The following is a 14,010-nucleotide window of genomic DNA, read 5'->3' on the forward strand; positions in this document are numbered from 1 at the left end:
GCTCCTGGGGGCCCAAGAGCATGTCTTCTACACTTTCCAATGCAAAAACTACAATTTCTGTATACCTTTTCATGGGCTTCAACACTACTCTGAGGGTCCCTCATGTGTTGTATCATCTACTCACTGGAATGCTCCCTTTTGAAATTCAGGGCTTGGGGTGCCATCCCTGGGCTGCAAAAATGTGGATGATGACTAGATAACAGGAGTAAATTTTTCTGTCTCTCTTTGCTGCCACCTAGTGATTGTTTGGATTTCTGCAAGATGGTGGTGCTGGTTGCATCAGAGGAGAATGGTTGAAGTGCCAGATTTTTGCTTTTTTGGTTGCATTTTTATTGTTTTTTATGTTTTATTGCTGTTGTGAGCCATCCAGAGTTGTGTCTCTTGAGATGGGTGGCCAAATCGAAAGAAAAAGAAGAAAGAGAGGGAGGGAGGGAAAGACTCCACTAGATGGCAGCAAAGAAATACAGAAGAAAGCTAGCTCGGTGCTGCCATCAACTGGTTATCCATTGCAGCTCAATCCGGCAGCTCAGATTTGAAAACCAGTCAATATCACATGATTATGTGGGATGGGAAGGGCAATAGCTCTTCCTGGGGGTGGCTGGTGTCATAGAGTCCTCCCTACTGAATGTAATCTCCACCACTTGGATTTTATATTTATATTTATTATTTTATTATCTTGGTTGTTTGTTTGGTAATTTATACACTGATGGTTTTAAATGGTCAATTTTATTGTAAACTGCCCAGAGTCCCCCTTTTTGGGAAGAGATAGGTGGTGATAGAAATTTGAATAATAAATAAATAAATAAATTATTGTGGAGCTGATTCCAAACAAATGCAAAGCCCTCATGTGGAGGCACCATTTGTTTTCTCAAAACCATGCTTTTGCATTTTACTTTCATAAATGGTTGAGGAAAACTTTTTTAGGATTAAAAGGTAATGGAAAATAAGTATACACACAGATACTTTTGAAAATTGAAAACTGTTGAAAGCCTTTATTATTCTACTATTAGTCTACTCTTTGAGCTATAAAGGTATAGCTACCCCCAAAGAGAAGTTTATAACTGGGAAGTTACAAATGAGTACTGGTAGAGAATTTCTAACCAAAAAAAAATGGTAAGGCTGATTCACACATGCATGGGATCTCATTCGCTGTTTCTTCCAAATTGTACATGCACTACTAATGAAAAATTACATTATGTGTTTGAGATGCTGTCAGGCAATATGAAATCTTTGTCTCAGGGGTGACAGCTTCATACGTGCAAGCCCGCACTTCAGATTTTGATCACCATGATAAACACGAACGTAAATGTTCACTCACAGACAGACCTATTTCTGAGTAAGGTAAAGCATTGTATTTCAAAAGGAAGCTTTTATCTTTCTTTTCAGAACATCATTCTAGAAGATAAAGGGATAGGCACAGTGCTGCTATCATATATCCCTTTAACAGATATAGATCATCATTTTATTTCCTTAGGAACGGTTCACACAAAATGTTCACATTTCCTGGAAATCTGATCCACTCCATCATTATTGTGAAGAAGGTCAAATAAATTTAAAATCTGATCAGGAAGATATGCTTGTTTTAGGCTTAGCACCAATTATCTCCTTCCTTGGAAAAGGAGCTTATACGTACATTGTTTTCAATACCCCACTTCACATGTTATTTTTAGAAGCTTATTCATTTCCAGGAGTTGCCTGATTGTGTGCACCACAGGATACTGAGCTCTCAGCTGAAGTGATTTCTTCAGTCTCTGAATGTATCTTTCAGACTGGAAGATGCAGGTTCTAAGATGCACATCTACTTAGCTCACGTATTACACTATCCCTATGGAACAGAGCAAACAAGAAGTAGAATGTCGGTGTAATCAGTTTTGGCCCCTAAGTTCAGCAAGCTGAGCACTGATATAGAAGGAAATTGCATCAATTGGTTTTAAGCAATGTTTCTTTTTCAGTTTCCACTGCTGAAATAATTTGTTTTATGGAAACATTATTTTCATCTGGAATGGAAGTATACTTATACATGATATTCATTTGTTCATTTAATTGATTTCTATAGCCATCTTCTCAAAGTGACTATAAATAAATATAAAAGAAACTGGTGAGCCAGGTGGTGGGACACTCTTGTGTCCCCAGAAGTTTCCAGACGTTGCTTCTGATGTTTTATTTCCACAAATTCCTCAGTAAAAAAAGGAGCTATTTAGGATCAGTGAGCAGAGAGGCCACTCAGAAAGAATCCTAGCAAGAGCCTGGGTCTTCTCTGTTGCCAGCAGCTGACTAAGCAATCAATGGAACTGCCTGCCAGATTGTCAGAAAATTCCCCAAGCGTCCTCTGGAATCCTTCTGGAACCGTGAGGTGCTTGGCATGTTTAGAGAAATAAACTCGATTAGCTAAAATATTACTATTAGGTTACAAACTACAAAAAATTAAGCCAAAGTGGTTTTTATGTGGATTTGAGGACTGAGAAAGCAGAGCAAGAATCATTACAATATTCAGAGATATATTCTAATAGCTCCACTTGCTTTATGGAGATCATAAGTGCCAAACAGTATCATCTGGACCAGGAAATGATCTGACTGTGTTAAAGGGCCAGCTATAATGTTCTCCAGTTTGTCATGCACCTGCTCCAAAGTTAAAATTAGGCTGACATATGACCACCTGTATGTGTCAGGCCCGAGAATACCCTGGGACCAAGCCATGGTTTTCATGGAGGCCATGAATTGAACATTCCCAGACCTAGTTCCATGGCATGGAGACTGAAGTCACTTAATATCAAAAAGTGAGGGGATTCCAACAGCCATGAAACCAGGTCCAGCAGTTCAGGTAGGGTCCTGCTTAGCAGTAGAGCAGCCAGTACAGGCAAACCTAAAATATAGACTTTCACATCCCATCACCTCAGAAACAGAAGCACCAGGCAAAAAAATAGTCAACTCCACCTTTCTCTCCACCCTTGGTGCCAAGATGACTGAGGATCTGAAACCTGGGAGGGCAGATCACCAAGAAGGCAACATTACCACCTTTCAGTAATACACACCAAATCCACTTGTTCACTGTAGATGACTTGACAATTGTCAGTTCTATAACAGTAAAGACATTAAAATCACCAGAAAACCCCAACCCAATCTATGGGAGCTAAGGCCTTAAAAACTCAGGATTTCTCTATTCCCCCTTCTCTCACAGGGAACCACAGTAAGTCCTTTTGAACAGAATATCCCCACTGGCATTAGGTAAAGGTTTCCCTTGACATTAAGTCCAGTCATGTCCAACTCTAGCGGGCGGTGCTCATCTCCATTTCAAAGCAAAGAGCTGGCGTTTGTCAGTAGACGCTTCCGTGGTCATGTGGCCGGCATGACTAAATGGAATGCCGTTACCTGCCTGCCGAAGCGGTACCTATTAATCTACTCACATTGGCATGTTTTCGAACTGCTAGGTTGGCAGGAGCTGGGACTAGCAACGGGAGCTCACCCCATCAGGTGGATTTGAACCACCAACCTTCTGATCGGCAAGCCCAGCGGTTTAACCCGCAGTGCCACCGCGTCCCTCATTAGGTAATGATTATTGTTATTCCCTGCAGGACTCATTCGGGTGAGGAAGAAGCTTGCACCTCTGCTTCCACCCCTCTTTCCAATCCAGGGAGACGCTTAGAAGTCCACTGCCACTATCTGGGTTTCCTTCCATTCAGACATCATCAAATGACTGGTAATAATGTCCATAACCACTCTGAGTCACCTTCTTACAGTCTTTACAACTCACCACCAGATACCATCTACTGCTATGTTCAGAATCAATGACATCTGATGAGGAGCGGTGTGGACAGTGAAACTGAGACCAGAAGAGGTACTGAGAAAGGAGAACCAGTAGCAGCCTATCTCTCACCCTATCACTAATCAACTAAGTTGATTACTAGCTATCTCTCACCCTATCACTAATCAACTAACAGCACAAGCACTTAGCCTACCAATCAACAACTAAACAGATTAACCAACTTTCTAAAAATTGGTGGTCCTCCACAGACACCATCTAAAAAAAAGACAGAGCAAGAAATAAAATGGGGTGTATATGCTTAGAAATTTGTACCCATATATCATCAATTATAGATTGATGCACATATGCAGAAAATTATGTCAGGAAGAAAAGGCTCTATTAACTTCCAGGCAGATGTAAAGAAGTGAAAGAAGGAATGTTGAAAAAAGGATTAGAATTTAACCAAGTGAGCCTTTGGATGAGAGACAGAGTGGTGAACAGGAGAAATATAATAGCAAGAAAGGAAGAATGATAAAGGACCCTCACAAATGCTAGTAGTATATACATTGGCAGTAGCTGCTCAGAACAGCATTAATGGTACTGGGGCAGCATGAACATCTCTTAGATTGGTGAGGACACTCTGATGAGCACCTGCACCCCTGAGGGTCTCTCTTTCCTGCTATTCTAACATGGGTCATTTGGTGAACTGAATAGTTGCTTTGCTAGATCTCCCTAGGGGAAAGCGGTTGTTTAATTGCCTTTTCTATTTGTATTGCCATTGTGAGTAATGCTCATAAAGGAGCCAGGAGGAGCATAGCCTTCTTTGGTTCTAATAAAGTTTCAATTCCTGTTTTATTGATGGCTTGTGAAATGATTACATCTGTCACCACCTTCCAGGGTTAGAGTATCATTCTCGGATCCTCTTAGCAACACCTATCATGCTGTATCTATAGCTGGGCAGCTTAGCTAACAGCATCTTACCTTGGTGTAAAGTGGAGAGCTCAATGTCCTTGGCACTGCACTGTGAATAACCTCATTTTCTGTGATGGATGGTAATGTAATTAGCTGGATGCTGCATGCCAAAGGTTTGCTGGTAGCAGTAGTACTTCTTTCCTAGCTTTCATTTATCCTTCCTAGTTTTTAGCTGTCCTCTCTGTTCTAAATATTGGACACACCCATAATTATGGGAAATGTAGTACGGTCCTTCCATAAATCGGATTTGTTATTGATAACCATTTGGGGAAACATAGTGTCAGGTTTTCTCCTATATATGTTTCTATGTTTACAGAATATTCACATTCAGTGCAGACCCAAATAAATCACTTGTACTTTTCAGAGGAGACATAGTTAAATTATGCCCCACTGATTTCAGTGGCTGTGCTCCAAGGACAACCAGTCCACACATGCAGTTTGGGAATGCCTTTTATTACACCAGTTTCTAATTGTGAGATAGCTCTGATTTCTAATTTCCACAGCAGGGAGAGACTGGCATGTTTAGAGAAATAAAACTCATTAGCTAAAATATTACTTAGGTTACAAACTACGAAAAATTAAGCCAAAGTGGATTTGAGGACTGAGAAAGCAGAGCAAGAATCATTACAATATTCAGAGAGATATTCTAGGACAGGGCTGTCAGTAACTACTGCAGACCTCAAAGTTTATTTTGGTCAAAGACTATTCTAGTATAGAATTAAAGTAAAAGAGGAAGGCCAGATATGAAATACAAACTAAAAAGGTAGAAGAGAATATTATTACCATTATTGTTACCAGTATAAACTATGTCTCTAAAGCTAGGAAACAGGATGTTATTTGTCTTAAGTACTTAACATCAGTGACATAAAACTAAGGCAAAAGTAGGCAAAAAGTAAAATCGCTTTATCTACAGTATGTATACAGTTATTCAGCATTATTCAAAGGTTAGTCACCTTGGATCTTATCTTGCTGGCAGCATAACAGAATTTGGCAATGTCCAGGGAGGTGCAGGCCCTTTGATCCAAAAGAAGAGTTTGTATATAAAAGGTATCAGAATGACTTGGATATTTTATCAGATAAGGGGATATAAAATGGATCTTAATATCCCTATAAAAACAGCAACACAACAAAATAGGGGCAATAGGTTCTGTAGAATCTACAGACCTTCTATCACGTGGACATTGGTGGTATATGAAATGTTTTTGAATAGGTGAAGGCAGAACATTATGTCAAGCTAATGTTTAAAATCTTCTCAAATTGGATATCATGATATAATTTAAGTATCTTGCCAGTCTGAAAATACAGGATTGACTACTCAAGAAAACAGTCCTGGGCAGAAGAGACTGGTCTTGTTGTTTTTCCGTGTCTAGAACACATATCACAATTCTCTTGGTTTATCCATATCTCAAGGAGAAAAGGGCCTCCTGTGAGAAGCCAAGTAACTAGATCTGGATTTGTTGATAGATCTCTGCTTGATTTGAGTAAGAGCTGTTGGTTGACTGTTGAGTGAGGGCTGTTGATTCACAGTTCCTTAACTATTGCAAGAAAAAAAAGTATTGGCCATAAATGGTGTTGTGTTAGTTATTCACTTTCCAGTTTGCATTCCTCTCCTCTAATACAGGATGGTAATCGATTGCAATTCTTGGCAGTTTGGGAAGTTTCTATTCAAACCTCTGATATGCAGAATTATACTTGTAAATGCTATTTTATTTGGAGGTTCAAATATGTAATTGCTTCTGTTGTCTGAGCCTGCAATCTGCATACAGTTCCATTCCTAACCACTATTTTGCATCTCTCTCTAGTTGATAGATCTTTGGGGTCTAATAAAAAAACTAGAATCCCGAAGCTCATCCAGCTCAGAGAACAAGGTGCATTTAAAGATATGGGGGAGGTGTTACAATATAATCAAAGAAATAAGTATGCCATAAGAATAATCATGTATGATACAAAATATAAGAATATACTCTCTGAGCATTTTAAATCCAACTCCTTTGATCGAAACTTGTTTTTAAATTACCCCCATAAGCACAGTTGTTGTTTATTCGTTTAGTCGCTTCCGACTCTTCGTGACTTCATGGACCAGCCCACGCCAGAGCTTCCTGTCGGTCGTCAACACCCCCAGCTCCCCCAGGGACGAGTCCGTCACCTCTAGAATATCATCCATCCATCTTGCCCTTGGTCGGCCCCTCTTCCTTTTGCCTTCCACTCTCCCCAGCATCAGCATCTTCTCCAGGGTGTCCTGTCTTCTCATTATGTGGCCAAAGTATTTCAGTTTTGCCTTTAATATCATTCCCTCAAGTGAGCAGTCTGGCTTTATTTCCTGGAGGATGGACTGGTTGGATCTTCTTGCAGTCCAAGGCACTCTCAGAATTTTCCTCCAACACCACAGTTCAAAAGCATCGATCTTCCTTCGCTCAGCCTTCCTTATGGTCCAGCTCTCACAGCCATATGTTACTACAGGGAACACCATTGCTTTAACTATGCGGGCCTTTGTTGTCAGTGTGATGTCTCTGCTCTTCACTATTTTATCGAGATTTGTCATTGCTCTTCTTCCAAGGATTAAGCGTCTTCTGATTTCCTGACTGCAGTCAGCATCTGCAGTAATCTTTGCACCTAGGAATACAAAGTCTTTCACTGCTTCTACATTTTCTCCCTCTATTTGCCAGTTATCAATCAAGCTGGTTGCCATAATCTTGGTTTTTTTGAGGTTTAGCTGCAAGCCAGCTTTTGCACTTTCTTCTTTCACCTTCATCATAAGGCTCCTCAGTTCCTCTTCACTTTCAGCCATCAAAGTGGTATCATCTGCATATCTGAGATTGTTAATGTTTCTTCCAGAGATTTTAACTCCAGCCTTGGATTCCTCAAGCCCAGCTTGTCGCATGATGTGTTCTGCATACAAGTTGAATAGGTAGGGTGAGAGTATACAGCCCTGCCGTACTCCTTTCCCAATCTTAAACCAGTCCGTTGTTCCGTGGTCTGTTCTTACTGTTGCTACTTGGTCGTTATACAGATTCTTCAGGAGGCATACAAGATGACTTGGTATCCCCATACCGCTAAGAACTTGCCACAATTTGTTATGGTCCACACAGTCAAAGGCTTTAGAATAGTCAATAAAACAGAAATAGATGTTTTTCTGAAACTCCCTGGCTTTTTCCATTATCCAGCGGATATTGGCAATTTGGTCTCTAGTTCCTCTGCCTTTTCTAAACCCAGATTGTACATCTGGCAATTCTCGCTCCATGAATTGCTGAAGTCTACCTTGCAGGATCTTGAGCATTACCTTACTGGCATGTGAAATGAGTGCCACTGTTCGATAGTTTGAACATTCTTTAGTGTTTCCCTTTTTTGGTATGGGGATATAAGTTGATTTTTTCCAATCTGATGGCCATTCTTGTGTTTTCCAAATTTGCTGGCATATAGCATGCATTACCTTGACAGCATCATCTTGCAAGATTTTGAACAGTTCAGCTGGGATGCCATCATCTCCTGCTGCCTTGTTATTAGCAATGCTTCTTAAGGCCCATTCAACCTCACTCTTCAGGATGTCTGGCTCTAGCTCACTGACCACACCGTCAAAGCTATCCCCGATATTGTTATCCTTCCTATACAGGTCTTCTGTATATTCTTGCCACCTTTTCTTGATCTCTTCTTCTTCTGTTAGGTCCTTGCCATCTTTGTTTTTGATCATACCCATTTTGGCCTGGAATTTACCTCCAATGTTTCTAATTTTCTGGAAGAGGTCTCTTGTCCTTCCTATTCTATTGTCTTCTTCCACTTCCGCGCATTGCTTGTTTAAAAATAATTCCTTATCTCTTCTGGCTAATCTCTGGAATTTTGCATTTAATTGGGCATATCTCCCCCTATCACTGTTGCCTTTTGCTTTCCTTCTTTCTTGGGCTACTTCTAGTGTCTCAGCAGACAGCCATTTTGCCTTCTTGGTTTTCTCTTTCTTTGGGATGTATTTTGTTGCCGCCTCCTGAACAATGCTGCCAACTTCTGTCCAGAGTTCTTCTGGGACCCTATCTACTAAGTCCAGTCCCTTAAATCGATTCCTCACCTCCACTGCATATTCGTTAGGAATATTAGTGACCTCATATCTAGCTGATCTGTGGGTCTTCCCTAATCTCTTTAGTCTGATCCTAAATTGTGCAAGAAGAAGTTCGTGATCTGAACTACAGTCAGCTCCAGGCCTTGTTTTTACCGACTGTACAGATGTCCGCCACCTTTGGCTGCAAAGGATGTAATCAATCTGATTTCGGTGTTGTCCATCTGGTGAAGTCCATGTATAAAGCCGTCTCTTAGGTTGTTGGAAGAGAGTGTTTGTTATGCAGAGTGAGTTGTCTTGGCAAAATTCTATCAGCCTATGTCCTGCTTCGTTTTGTTCTCCCAGGCCATACTTACCTGTAATTCCAGGTGTCATTTGACTGCCCACCTTAGCATTCCAGTCTCCTGTGATGAAAATAACATCTCTTTTAGGCGTGTTGTCCAGTAGGTGCTGCAGATCCTCATAGAACTGCTCTACTTCAGCTTCTTCAGCATTTGTGGTTGGGGCGTATATTTGGATCACTGTGATATTAGATGGCTTGCCCTGAAATCGAATTGAGATCATTCTGTCGTTTTTTGGGTTGTATCCAAGCACTGCTTTAGCCACTTTACTATTAATTATGAAGGCTACTCCATTTCTTCTGTGATCCTCTTGTCCACAGTAGTAGATCTGGTGGTCATTTGATGTGAAGTGGCCCATTCCAGTCCATTTCAGTTCACTGACACCCAGGATGTCTATCTTTAATCTTGACATCTCACCAATAACCACATCCAATTTGCCCTGGCTCATAGATCTTACATTCCAGGTTCCAATGGTGTGTTGATCCTTAGAACATCGGATTCGCCGTTCACCACCAGCACCGTCGGCCGCTAGCCGTCCTTTCGGCTTTGAGCTAGCTGCGTCATCACGTCTGGGGCTAGTTGAGCTCATCCTCTGTTCCTCCCCAGTAGCATTTTGACCATCTTCCGACCTGGGGGTCTCATCTTCCAATGGTATACCGACATATCTCTGGTTGTACTGATCCATTTAGTTTTCACGGCAAGAATACTGGGGTGGGTTGCCATTACCTTCCCCAGGGATCGCATTTGGTCTGACCTCTCTGTCATGACCTTCCCGTCTTGGGTGGCCCTTTACGGTTTAGCTCATGGCATCATTGAGGTGCTCAAGCTCCAGCACCACGACAAGGTAACGATCCTTTGCTGAAGATAAGCACAGTAGAAGTGATAAAATGTTTATATTTACTCATATACAAATTAATGCTTTGTATTAATGCCCCAAATGTTCTAGATAATCTTAAGATGGATAATAAAACTAGGAAGGCATTGAAATGAGACAATACTGCACGAATGGATATTATAAATTACCAGTAAAACTAAAAACATAACACTTCTATTTTTCCTAAATGACAGTGCTCCAGAATAATCAATTGTGGAACTGGTTCTATACTTAATAAAAAAGAAAAGAAATCTCCAGACATATTACTCAGAGGTGAGTGCCATTAAACCAAGTAGAAACCTTGAGCAAAGTTCTGTTAAATTTAATTAATATGTAAAATTTAAAAGTTGCCCCTGAAGTCCACATAGTCACATTCAATGTTATAAAAATGAAACTTCAAAAATGAAAAAAAGATCTCCCTAAGTAGGAAGACACAAACATTACAAAAGCAAATGCATTTAAAAGTAAATAGCTGACCTTCCTAAACTGACATGAAGAGAATTTTTCAATTGTTGTGGGTAGCTCAGTAAAAATGTTGATTCAGTATGAACCTTGCGGGAACAAATGCAAAGTCCATGTTAAAGGGCTATCAGGAAAGGAATTAAAAATAAAATTACAATTACCATTGTTGCAATGCCTTTATATAAATCTATGGTACAACCCCACTTACACTTACTTGTAGAGTTCTGATCAATTCACTTTAAAAACTATACTATAAATTAGAAAAGATGCAGAAAAAGACACCATCTTATGATAGACATTACTTTATATGGAATATTTCTATTTGATTTTTATCAATCTGTAAGAAAAAGTATATTTTGCAAATGCATGGAATAATTGCAAATTCTAATGGATTTATTTTGTATTTTGATACTTACTGACATTGCAATCAGTTCATATAAACTAGCACACTGGCGTATTCTAGAGATGTTTCATATATGTATGCCTATTCATCAGTTGATTAACATTGGTAACTTGTACATATAAATGTGATCTAGTAACAAAGACATTTCAAATTGCCCATAGTCTCAAACCCAGTTATTTTCAATGGAATATAATTCACATACACTATTGTTAATTTAAGTGATGAGAAATAAAACAATGTAAATGTATTTATGAACTAACCCTTCATGTCTGCTTTCTTAAGCCATCCCCTTCAACAGCCCAAAGAGCAAAATGTAATTTTAAAGAGTGTTATTTATTTTTAAACTATGGCATACAATCTTTTTTTTAAAAAAAATTATACAACAAAGTAACTGATATTATGCATTCATTGTTGTCAATCAAAGCACGCTACTGATTTCTCATTATTTTCAGTTGCATATCCAATTATGCACAAATAAATTTTACTATTCCAATTTCATGCTCTGGACTAAAATTAATCACAAGTGAATCTGTATTGCCCTTGACTGTCCTTTTTGAGACTAAAAGGAGTAACACTAATATTATTTTGGTTTGTGCCTATCATTTGAAACAAAATACAATACCTTTTAAGATGTCAAACAAAACAAAACAAAAAATAGGTTTCAGCTTTGTCCAAATAGCAGCATACTTATCTTCATATTCAAGTATTTGCAAAGCCACGTGGATCTTTTCAGAAACATTGGGAGAAGAAAACTCAGAATTATGTGGCTGATAACTTTCTAAGGTTTATTAATTGTATGTCAAAGTTATCAGATATCCTTTGTTGTATCCTTTGCAGATCACCTTTTCATACCAAAAAAAAAAAGGCAACAGCTTATTCACAACCACATCAAAGGTGCATACAGAACTCACATCTACTAAATAAACACTAATGCCCAGTGGCAGTAATACAGCTATTTATATTCACTGCTTGATTTAACCAATAGAATTCCTTTAATACAATAATAAGCATGAGTGCTTTGCCGTGCAAAATAAAGGCTTGTGTATTAGTGGTATTCAGGGCTGTTTTTAACATCATATCAAAAACTGACATTGGTTGGCTGAATCATCTTAGATACACTGATTGTCTTTCCATAATGATAAAATAGAGCACTTAAATTTAAATTAAGTCTTTCAAGGTTGGCATGCACATACTCTTCAACTTGCAATTTATATATATTTATCTGTGTCTGTGGTCTCTCTCATTCTTTTTCTCTCTATATATATATATTACATATACACACACACATGTGCAGACAGTGAGCCAGCAATTACTCATTTGAAACACAAAAAACCTGGTATCTCTTTAAAAAAATATAAATCATTCAGAACTTATTGTTTAAATTGTGTAATTTACCATTTTGGGGTCCACCACATTCCCAGTTATGCATTCCACATTTTCCAGCACTATGAATCATACAGTGGATCATCAGCTGAGTTTCCTTATCTTGAATTCATTTTTTTTCCCTCAAGGATCAAACTGCTTTGTCTTCATGTGGATGCATGAATGACTATAAACATTGTTTATTTTTTATTACAGAGAGGGTTTGGAAGGGTTATACATGATTGCTAGGAAATTTCGAACATCTTGATCTTTCATTGATACTGTGAAATTTCACAGACACTGCATGAAGCTCGGTTGATTGGTGACTTGGCTTCTTCCCTCAACCTTTACCCACATCTTAGTTTTAGCTTTTCTCATTGTTTACATTCATGTGAGTCATTTGTAATGCTTAATCTGATTTGGATAAAGACTTTTCTTCTATGGTACAGTGTGCCATAAAATAGCAGAATTCTATTTCCCACTGTTGCTGATAAGGCCAATTCAGCTCAGACCTGTGGTTTTGACTTATTTGCTGATTTGCTTGATAAAGAGCAAAACTTAACACCCTAAAGGAAGATTAATGCATACAGAGCCAGAATAACAATGAAGAATATTGGGGCATTTAGTACAGGGACTTTTTCTTAAAACCACATATACTATTATCTGATTCAAAAGCTTTGAAAAATGTGGGCTCATCCCCTCCCTTTGCTCCTCTTCAAGATTTGTTAGGAAAAAAATTCTAAGTTATCACGGTTATATACAACTTTGATGATATTTTAAAGCTTAACATCTATCTCCCATATAATGATAAAGACACTTTCTTAGTTATTTGAGGAAAAGGGATGAAAAACTTGTGAATCTGAAGGATAGATTTATCTACTTGAGAGTATTGGAAAGATGCTTTCTATATTTCTGCTGTCCTTTTACAAAACAATATCAGCCGATTCTGATCTACTTTGTTGGAGATAGTTTGACATCGCATTACTGTCTTTCATAACATAATTAAACAGCAGCTCACACAAACCTACAAACTGCTACCTTGATTTGTGGCAATAGTACTGTATTGCATGCAGTGCTATCTTATAGGTAGAACCCTTTTATGGCAATAAAATCAAAGCAAAGAAGGGAGGTGAGCAGAAATTTATTTAAGAATTACCATTATTTCTTCATCAACACAATAGATATAGCTATCTTTGGGAGATAAAATTCCTAGACATTTTATCTTAAAAATAACTCCAGTTGTAGTTATACAAGTAGTTCTCACTTACCGACTGCGTCATTTAGCAAGTGTTCAAAGTTTAAATGGTGTAAAAAAAATAGCTTTGCCACCAATCCTCACATTTATGAGTGTCACAGCATCCCACGGTTCTGTGATTGCCATTCAGGCATTTCACAACCAGCTTGTGACAAGCAGAGTTAATAGAGAAGGCAGAAGTAAAATCGTAAGTTGCAGTCATGTGAAGTTTCGCTTAACAACCACAGTGATTTGCTTACGTCCAAAGGGGAAATAAGGTCGTAAGCCTGTTGTGGTCATGTGATTTTCTGCTTAGCAACTGTGGTGCTTTGCGACCGAGTTGCCAGTCCCTGTTGTGCTCACTAAGCAAAGTCTACCTGTATGGTCATCAGTATTTTGCACAATTGCTGAAATATCTGCCTGTCTCAAGCTATAGTTATGAATTTAAGAAATTCCCCTATAATAGTTAAACAAATGGGCTTACAAAATTGTATTTCCAGGAGACACTTCACCAAAATATCAACATGTTCCAGATCCCAGCTGTGAATGATGCCATCTTGAAGGAGCTGTAACTT

Source organism: Candoia aspera, chromosome 1 (assembly GCF_035149785.1).
Source record: "Candoia aspera isolate rCanAsp1 chromosome 1, rCanAsp1.hap2, whole genome shotgun sequence".
NCBI classification, from domain to species: Eukaryota; Metazoa; Chordata; class Lepidosauria; order Squamata; family Boidae; genus Candoia; species Candoia aspera.